This window comes from Pyxicephalus adspersus, chromosome 7, assembly GCF_032062135.1.
Source record: "Pyxicephalus adspersus chromosome 7, UCB_Pads_2.0, whole genome shotgun sequence".
Lineage (NCBI taxonomy): Eukaryota > Metazoa > Chordata > Amphibia > Anura > Pyxicephalidae > Pyxicephalus > Pyxicephalus adspersus.
The window spans coordinates 17,617,850-17,628,646 of NC_092864.1; positions in this window are offsets into that span (position 1 = coordinate 17,617,850).

Here is a 10,797-nt window from a genome sequence, read left to right on the forward strand (position 1 = left end):
TAAATCATGTTGAGTTTTTATAGCCACCTACCGGCTTTTCAAGTTAATTGCAAATTCTAAAAGCCCTTAGAAATTCTGGGAATGGTCAGGGAAACCAGTGGGACACATGTTACACCCGGATAATTTGGTGATGATAGCAAGTCCAGAGACTTTTCAATTAATTATAATATAAAAAGTCATTAGGTACTTAGGTTATTCTCCTATTGCTTTGTTAACTTATGACAAAAGTTATTGCCAAATAAACAGGGCATAGTTCATAAGAGCATACAGGTGTAAACAACAGAACTGATAACATTAAATATTTACCTGTGTACTGGTGGCAAGCAGAGAGTCACCTTGTGTGATCTCTGTAAAAATATTGTAGAGCCAAATTGTGGGAACATGGCAGGGTTTTCCCTAAACAGGGATAGAGCAGGTTTTTATTGTAGAAAGGGACAGGCAATGTCCCCTTTGCAGTAAAATATACTTACCTGCTTGAATGCTGTCTTCATCTGTCAAATAACTGAAGCATTCCGGCTTCTCCTGCCACTGCAGGGACTAAACTAACTCCTGCATAGGAGTTACATCATCCCAAAACAGCCAATCAAGATGGCTGATGACCTGACTCCAGGAAGGGAATAAGATGGTTCTTTGATTAATTAACTGGAAGTTATAATCTATATGCTTGTGGTGAGCTTAATAATAATATTCCATTGGTTTCCATCCTTTCCATGGGTGTTAGTAAAGCATGTACATATCTGTGTGGTGCAGCACTGCATGCTACCTGTGTGTGGCACTACAGCACATATTAATGCATGTAACAAACACTGTTAGTGAATCTGTGGTTCAAACAAAGTGCGTGTAAATGCAACTATGCAATAATCCATATTTTTTCTATTTTTGTGGTATTTTTGTAAATGTGTGTGTATGGGGGTGGGGGATAATTTTATAGATTGGATTTGTTACCTCTCTAGTTTTATTAGGTATTAGGGCATGGTATAGGGAAGGGAATGCTTACCCTTCCTGATGTCTGTACTGATGAACACCCCTTCTTTCCTTAGTAACTGTCCTCCAATGGCTGCAGGGAAGCAATACTTCTGGGAGTGTAAATCTATGTGGTTCTTATTGGTTTCCCTTGTTTGGATTTTTATTTTTACAGGAGATAGTGGTGACCAAAACATTGCTCAAAAAAGTCCTTTGCAGACTTCCAGCTCAGATTATTCACACAGTTCAATCCAATAAAGGTGAAGTACAAAGCTACTGCCATGATTTCTAGAAAACCTGTACTGCTCTGCAAAATCTGTGGGTACCCCCTGTATTTAGTGTTCATTTTTGCCTTTTTGATTATATATAAAAAATGCAACCAAAATACTTACAGATGGAAAACAAATATTTCAATTATACCTCTAAAGAAAGTCCAGGGGGTGATCCGGTGCCTGGGGAAAATGGCTGTCTGATCCTGATTCAGCCTCCTTCACCACTGCCATAGCTGTGAGATTTTTATTAGTTGATCCAGCTAACCCCCAGGAATTTTGCAGCTTTGTCCGGAGCTACCAGCAGTAATACTGTGCTTCCTGGGTCAGAAATAAAGGAAAGGCCCCAGCTGTTGGATGCTTGGGCATGCGCAGAAGGAGCGCCCAAGAGCCTCCCGGGTTGCCTGACGTAGGTATCGTGGGAGGCTTTGCACTTCAAAAAAAAAAAACAAACAACAGAATTTTTATTTTACATAAAAGGGTTGTCTACCCTTTTATGTAAAGTGACATTTCTGAGTTTAGGTATGCTTTAATATCCCTATTGCTTTAAAAAAAGATCAGTGCACTTCCTTGCAGTGCTTGAATAAATTATATAAAAGGGTGGCTAAACCATTTATATAATAAATACATTTATTTTATTTGTAGGAAAAGACCCTTCCCTTTCTGACTTTACTGGTAAAAAGACTGAATCCCTCCTGGGATATTTTAGACACGTATCCCAGGGGACTGCGGGCTGTTCCTTCTGTGCATGCCTGAGATTGGACATGTGCAGAAGGGCCTTTCCTGGAATGTAAAAAAAGTGGCAATCTCATACATGTGCCATGAGATCAGCACATTTTTGGGATTTTCAGAAAGGTGCATCACCTGTGACATTAGAATAAGAATAATAAGAAGAAGGAAGATGGTGGTGTCCAGTGTCCAGTCAGCTCCAGAAAGAAGGAAAACGGGATAACACAGGACCGACTTGACTAGGGTGGCAGAGGACTCGACATGCTTCTTATATAAGAATGCAAAGTCCTGTCTATTTCAAGGAGACTACCCCCACACAAGGATACAATGCAGAACAAAGCATTGTAAGTTGGTAAAAGGTAAGTAGGCTGCTAGGAATCCAAAACCATTAATAGTAACCTGGCATTGCTGTCTTTTTTTTTTTTGGGGGGGGGGGGGTACAGCTTCCAGTGTTCACTTCCTTTATAATCTTTTGTCTTTACAAATGCCAAAATCAGTTACCCACATAACTGAACTGAATTCCTATTATTGTGAAAAATGTTTACTGATAGTTGACTGAGAATAATTTCAATTTCAGTATTGTTTTTTTGCCTTATAATGTATTAAACTGCATGAATACTTGTTATAATCTGTATTTTAGGTTTAGCATTTACCAGTGGAGAAACTTGGAAAGCCATAAGGAGGTTCTCACTTTCAACTCTTTCAAGACTTTGCAATGGAAAAGAAAACGATTGAAGCCAGAATACAAGATAAAGTAATTGCTCTTATAGAAAATTTAAAGTCACACAATGGTAACACTTTATTAAAAAGAACCTGTTCAAAATGTATGTCTTTGTTACAGAGGAAGGAACATCTTCTAACTAGAACCTAACTGTGTCCAACAAAGCAAGCAGAGTTTAAAGGTTTATTCACCTTAGCAGTATTCCATGTAGGCTCCCTGCAGTCATTATTTTCCCCAGCAGTTAGAATGTTTTGTTCTGCACTTTGTCTCAGTGTGATGTTTACCATCTTTTTACATGTCATAGCTGCCCTCGATGATTGTTGATCTGATGATTGGTGGGGTAATGGTCAAGAAGTGGAGGGAAAGGTACAGAAATCATAGATCCATAGAATGAATTATGAGGTAGGTGCTGACACTGCAGGAGCCCTATCACAACTTTTTCTCACCAGCAGAGAGTAAGCAGTAATTAGTACCTTTGAGTTGGCTATGATGGGTCTTTTGTGTAATATTGTTGGCCTCCAGTAGATGGCTCTGTGTCCTCATGTTCAGTGTACAACAAACTCATGTCTCTGAGGATAATGTTACATGAGCACACAATGGTATCTACTTCAGTGAGCTGAATATAAACCAAAAATATTTTTCTAATGGCATTTTTTTGTGGGGGGGGGGGGGGGGACTCGGTTTATACTTGAATATATACTTTAGATAAAAAAGAGCAGTGTTGTGGTGGCAATACTGAGTCTGCTAGCTAGATGAGTCTGCTTATCTTAGCCTCTGCAATGCAGGAAAATGATAAATTACAGGATAAAATGATCTACTGGTTTTACTTCATAGGAAAAAATTGGAAGACTGTAAAATCATCATAAACTGGCACCAACACCTGGTGGAAAAACTACTTATCACAGAACAGTAAGTTATTAGAGAATGATTGTTTTACCAGCATGTATGTAAACAGCAAACAAACACAGTTCCACTTGAACCATTTTTGACAGCTTTTTATACTGTATGTCACTGGCATGCATACATGCTCCCAGCTGGGTTCCTTGTAGAAGTGATCACCTTTATGCCCTTTTGTTTACATGTCGTAATGTACCGAACTTATAAGATGAGGAGCAGGGTGGATTTCCTTCTCATTCATCTATCCCGGCATACTGTGCTCATGTATTTCCTTCGACATCCGTGTCTCTTCCTTCCATTTCAATGACTTCCATGTTACTGACACTGGATTTAGAGAGGGAATGGGCATGTAATATATAAATGAATATATTCAAACTTTCCTCTCTAGTGGAGCTCTAATCCAACAATTCTGGGTGTATCAGATATTTTCCCTGAGGTGTGCTATGTTTGTTGAAGGAACCACAGCATACAGCAGAGGACATGCTATTCATTATGCTTGGAAGTGTCCAGTAGTATGTGATCCCCAACCACCAGGCCATGGGCTCAGACCTTGTTGACTGCAGTCTTAGCTGTGATAGGAAAATGTGTGTCTGCTCCCCTCTGGTTTCTGGTTTCCTGCAATAAAAATGCTTCCACGAAACCCTCCCTTGCAGTCCATGGAAAAGTTTTCTTGCAAAAAACTGGTCCGTGGTTCAAAATACATTTTGGACCACTGGTATAGTAAAAGCACCTGGTGCTCCTAATGAGAGCTGTAGTAGGAAGAATAAATCTTCTTTTACAGGGAATTGCTGTTGTACAGATCCCTCATTCCTTGTATGACTCGCTTTATAAATAAAACATTAATTAAAGTGTTAAAAAAAGTACTTATCCGTGCAACCAATAACAACCAGGCAATGAGAATTTTGATCCAAGTCAATGTTTAAAAGTTGTTGAGTGGAAAATTATTCTTATTATTCTGTAGTATAGAACCGATTAGAATTAGATTTCGTCATTCTCATTGCGGTAGTCATATTTCAGGGCAAAATTAAATCAGTTTTTTAGGTATTCATTTATTACTCAAGACACAATGTTTTTCTGCAGACTTCATGAGGGAACCAGCTTTAAGCTGATTGTGTTGTATAGTAGAAGTATCAGACTGTTTTCATGTCATTTTCATAGTTAATTAATCTTGGCTTTCCTTTCCAATATGTTTAACATGTTTCAGGGAAATCCTTTGATATCATAATAAACTGTGCAGTGTCTAATGTTATCTGCTCAATCCTTTTTGGAGAAAGATTTAAATATAATGACTTGGCATTTAAAAACTTTTGCAAATTATGGATGAACTTGAGAAAATGTCAGGTTCACCTAGGATTTTGGTAAGTTTTTCTTAATAGTCATTGGATTGTTAGGTTAAATACAGAGCTATATCGTTCCCTGTGTAAGCTTTCTTAAGTGTTTGCATACATTTTTGTGGGTGTTTTTGTTGCCTAGAAATTGTCCAAATTAAAAAAAAAAAAACTTCATGTAGTAAAACTTACTAGTAAATAAAACCAGACCTAATAATAGGTTGTGGCCTTTGTGGATAGAAAATGGGATAGTGAGCGTGTGTGCCCTCTTCTATCCATAATTGGAATCTGGCTTGCCAAAGAAGGAATTGGGCTAAAGGTGTCTAGCTGCCTTTCTTTTGGCAAAACCAGACCCCTGCCCACACCTAATGATAACAAGGGATATCAATGGGCAGAGGGCCTCATACCCACAATATGACCCCAGTGTTGTAGGGATCAATGATCAGGGAGCCTTTTGGAATCTAGAAGCCCTCTTTAATATGACCCCCCCAGATAGCCACCCTCTTAACCTGGGGAATTATGAAGGTACATATTAAAAAAAAAAAGAAAAATCAAAACACAGCAGGACTTTTAACTTCAGTTAAACATGGCTTGAATTCAAATCCAAGGAAACAATAGTTAAAAAAAAAATTAGAAATTGATTGGAACTATCTAACCCTCCAACCAGAATCTTTCTGTAAAAGTGCAAATTTTACAGGAATAGACAGCAGGGTCAATATTTATAGACTGTTTTCTTCTTAATCATTTTTTCAGAATGGCAAAAGAAAAAAAAGAGTTTTGGGTTTTTAAATTTTATAAATTTTTCTGCTCAGAAACCATAAAGCATCAGTTCCAGGGAAACTAAAGTCCCTTCAAGAGAGATCCTTCAGGTTTTCAAGTATCTAAGCCCTCAGATATAGAGGTGCAGAATAACTGGTTTCTTAATGGGTATTTGAGATTTAGGAACGCATTTTGTAACGTCATATTTGACAAAATATTTTGATGGTATTTGATTTCATATTTTCAGACTTGAGGAGAAACAATGTTTTTGTTATATTTAATCATTTGAACTCCCCACTACTCCTGTTGCACCTCAAACAAAGCAGTCATATATGTATTTATCAAAGCATTTTATGTACAAACACTGACCAAATGGCATATATAGCTCCCTACCCCACATAACAGACAAACGTACAGTTCCTAACCATTCCCCATTGCAGCCATGTATACAATCCTACTCTATAGCAACCAGCATGGAGATTTTTTAATTTCCACATTGTGAATGTCACCTGCATCATCTATGTTGTGCCAGAAACTACACACTTCATCCTGGTGGGTGTCAATTCAGATGAACAAGGCCAGGATGCCACATGGATGTTGAATGTGTTTCAAAGTTATTATATACAAAGAATGTTCATGTGCCTAAAATCATGGAACAGAAGTTTCAAATCCTGATGCATTTTGCCAGTCTTCACGAGATACCAGATCATCACTGTATAAGATATGTATCAATGTTACTGTTGTTCCCTACAAAAATGAGAAATATACCAAACTATACATGCATAAATAAGTATTGCCATAAAAATAATTATTTATTCTAACTATTCATGTGAAGGGAAGCATAGAGGACATGTTCCAACGGCTTTGGTGAGGCTTTATTGAGGGTTCCTCCAATGAACCTATGAGCTCTATATCTAAATTATTCCCCTGTCAATTCCTCTGAAATCTTGATGTTTATACGGTATATTGATATTGATGTAAATAAAATTGTTGCAATGTATTAATGTTGTAATATCCTTTTTTATGTCTAAGTTGTAAGTAGATATGTACATTAAGGATGAAGGTAGCTATAATTTCCCAGTTCATATGTAGGCTCTGCTTCATGTTTTACAGTTCTTACTTACATGTTTTACAGTACTCTGGTTTTAAATTACTGCTCCTTCTTACAATGGGTCTGATTTATTAAAGCTTTCCAAGAGTAGAGAAGATAGACTATCATGGGCAAACATGGAATATATATATATATATATATACAAGATATATATATATATATATATATATCAATCAACAGCTGTTTTGATTTAGTATGAGAGTGCTTGCACTAAGCCACTGACAACTCCCTCTGATGGCAACTGCAATAAAAGTCCCAACTTTTAAAATGTAATAGTTATGTGATAATAAAAAGAGACTCTACCATAACGCTAAAAATCACTAATAATCAGCATTTTTATCTTTATTTATTTGATTTTTTTTCATTTGCAATATGTCTAAGACCTTGTTTGCAAACGGACTAATCAGTTGCTAGCATAGCTCCCTTTTTGCTTGCATATCATAGCTCTCTTATTTTAGGAGTGTCTAATGGGGGATCACTTGAAATAACTTATTGGTCTTCATACAACCACAGCTATATTTGCTATATCCACAGCTCAGAGTACATTAGTGTGGTGGTAAGTAGAAATGTTTTACATGGCTGGCTGGAAGAATGTCACCTTTACAGATAATCAGAAATTTCTCTGGTGTCACCTTAACTAACCTGAAAGGTACAAATTGCTCAAGGAACCCCTAGCAATCTCTGGAGGAACCCTAGTTGAGAAACACTGCTATAGAATCAGCGTTTCTCTACTGTTTTAAAACAGGGGAACCCTTGAACTAACTTTTCAGGTCTTCAGGGAACCCCTTCAATATTTTATTTATTTATTTTTATGATTCTTTCGTAATGTGATCCTCTAAACAAAAACTCTGTGCTCGGAAAAAAATGTGCAATGGGGTACTATTTGTGATCCCTCCTCTAAAGAGGATGGGCCACCCAATTTCCCCAGACCCCCCAAAGCTCCTGACGAGGGCTGGGTACCAAGGCCATCCAGCCGGAGCTGGAGTGGACCTACCAGCCCGTATGTCTTTTCATAATCTCATCAGTGTCAATGAACTATGTGTTACCATTCTATATGCTACATATTGTTTTTTATGTTAAAGAAAAAGTTGTGTTTAGACTATTAGTGTTGTGGGAGTGGGTGCAGATATTTTTCTTAAAGAAGATGAGGATTTGATCCAGCACTGACCTAAGAGTAAAGGGTGTGGATGTTGGCTTGGCCAAAGTGGTTTGGTACCCTTATACTTTAACCAAGTAAAACAAAGAAATATTACAAGATCAGCTTCCTGTATTCCCAGGAATAAAGGATAAGTGGCAATTAACCAATCCCTTGTTCCCGCCATGATTTGTAAGCAGGCTCTTGTACTAACAACTAGGCTGCACTGGGAGCAGAAAACAAGGAGACTAAATCAGATATAATCTTAACAAAGGACTGAACACTCACCTCTAAGTCAGCAAGGCTGAGATAGAATTATGTTTCAATGCTCTGCGATTTCAGTTTGTACCCATGTGTAGTTTTTTTTACAGCTTTTCCCAAAATTTACATTGACAAAGCTACAAACAGTCTGGTATCCAGCTCAAAATATTTCTCATGGCTAACGATGGGAAATTTACAGTCTTACAGAAACAGACCTACTTAGGATATAGCTATGTAGCCTAAGCGCTCTTTAGACTTACCAAAAGGAATCCAGAATGTGTAATCCCTGTTAAGCCATTCACCCCAATTTCTTGCAGTGAGAGAATTCCTCATAATGTGTAACCTACAGAGTATGCACAGGATGTGGAAGAAGGTGGCTGACTGAGGTCTCTGGTAGATGTAGTGTTGCATCGGCCCTGGCTATTTCTATCAAAGCAAATGATCACCTCTATATCACATTTCCCAGGAGTTTAGTCTCTACTGAAGACTTTGGGCTGAGCCAAGACTTTTCTCTTTGACCCCAGAACCTAGGTGAACCCAAACCTGTGAGTTAGTATTAAAGTTCATAACTTCATATAAACAATATGAACTTTGATACCACATAATTGTGTGGCAAAACCCAAGCCAGGAGTTACAGTAAAACCTCATATCAAACTCAGTAAACTCAAGTTTGTTTATATATCCTAAATGTGTTTTATATGTACCTACCATAAAGTATAATAAACACTAGAGGACCACCTTGTTTGGACTTCACATCTTTCTTATTAGTCATGGAAATGATGACTAAATCAATATAATGTCTACTCATATTTTTTATATTATTATTATGTGATAAGCATGTGCAAAAAATTAGCTGGTAATCAGAACATATAAGTCAAGATTTATACCTCACCTTCCCTCTAGTTGTCCATCAGCCAATAATGCAGTGCAAAATATTTATATATGTTTGAAAATCCTAAGCCAGCAAACCCACATTGCAACTTCCCTTTGATTATTTCCTTCCTTTAATAATCTTCATGATCCAGGCACTCTGTAAAAAGAAATCCACAGTAATAATCTAGATCAATGGAAGAAACATAGCTAGTTCCAGTTTCTTCTTGTACTTTTTTTGGTAAAATTAATTTTATTTTTATTCATTTTTCAAAACTTCAACATTACTCTGTATGTCCAACATGCTGTTATCTAAGAGGAACTTCTGTTCCAATATTGCATATGACTTGTATTCTAGTTGACAACCCTCAAAAGAGTTACTGAAGTGCTTCAAGTGTCAATACAGAACCTCTTAACCACCCTAATCGGAGTTTGGATACCCATAGGGTCACACTTTTCTATATGCTATCAAAAGCCTATTTATAACCCAAACAAGCTCAAAGCAAGCTTATAGCAAAAAATAAACTACATGGCCTTTCCAATTGTCTCCCAATAATGTATATTTCCTAAATATAAAAAAACTTTTAATATTGCTCATCTCTAGCCCCGATCAGAGTTTAGGGCTTAGAGATTAAAATTCCTCTGCTGTCATGAAACACGTTATTTGCCTGGAACTGTAAATGCCTAGTCAGTCTTCTTGCATGGGTGAGCTACCTGGAACAATGACATGTATGCTTAGCCCATGCCATTGTAAGTTTTCTTTATTCAACAGTCAGAACCATGCACTCTGGATAACGCAAGCGTGGCTTCTTATACCTGTGAATGAGATAAGTGTAATTTTATACTAATTTATTAGAGATCAGAGCTTTGGCCCTTTGATGACCAGCTAACATTTTCACAGCACAGACAGGTGTGTCATGGTGCCTCATTGATAAAAGTGGCATGACATCTGAGAGTTGCCCTAATAATTTGGTGCTGGAGCACTTCCTTTTGCCAGATAATATGGGGACTTTTTTACATTTTGATAATTACACTCAGGATGACCATCAACGAGCTGATTTTGCTTAATGGGGATAGCTTAGCCTTTTCCTCGAACAAAGTCAAAAAGTCTCCTTTTTTTTAGACTTGTGAAATAGGTGAAATATTTCCTTCAGGTTTGCAGCTAGGGTAATGCTTCTGAACCCCAATCATAACTCTAACCCCAGCCATCTGTGCCTTCTATCACAGGCTTATGGCGGGCACTCCTGTGAGGTAAAGATGGGCTTTCAATTATTATTCTTTTTTGAGAGGGAAGAAGGTGATTATTGGAGACTTACCTGCAAACAAACAAGTTCCCCTCCTTACCTTCCTTACAACATTTTGTGTGCATTGAACTCCATATGTAAGCAAGCAAGGGATCCTTGAACAGCCCTACATGGGTGGCATTGTGGAACAAAATTAAAATGAATCTAAACAGAAATGACTTATTTGGCACTTTCTTCCTTCTATCCTCCCTTATTAGTGCAGCTGGCTTACATAACCTGTGTTTATCCTGGCACACCCAACACATGTTGTTCCTTCATAGTTTATTACTATAAATTAATTATATCACTTAATTATAAAAGCAATGTGAATATTTTGTTCTGGCATCAGAAGTGATACAATGGCCCTGATTCATGAAAGCTCTCCAGGCTGGGGATAATACACTTTCAGAAGTGAAGCTGGGTGATCCACCAAACCTGGAATGGATCTGGTCCAGGATTCAAAACATTTGC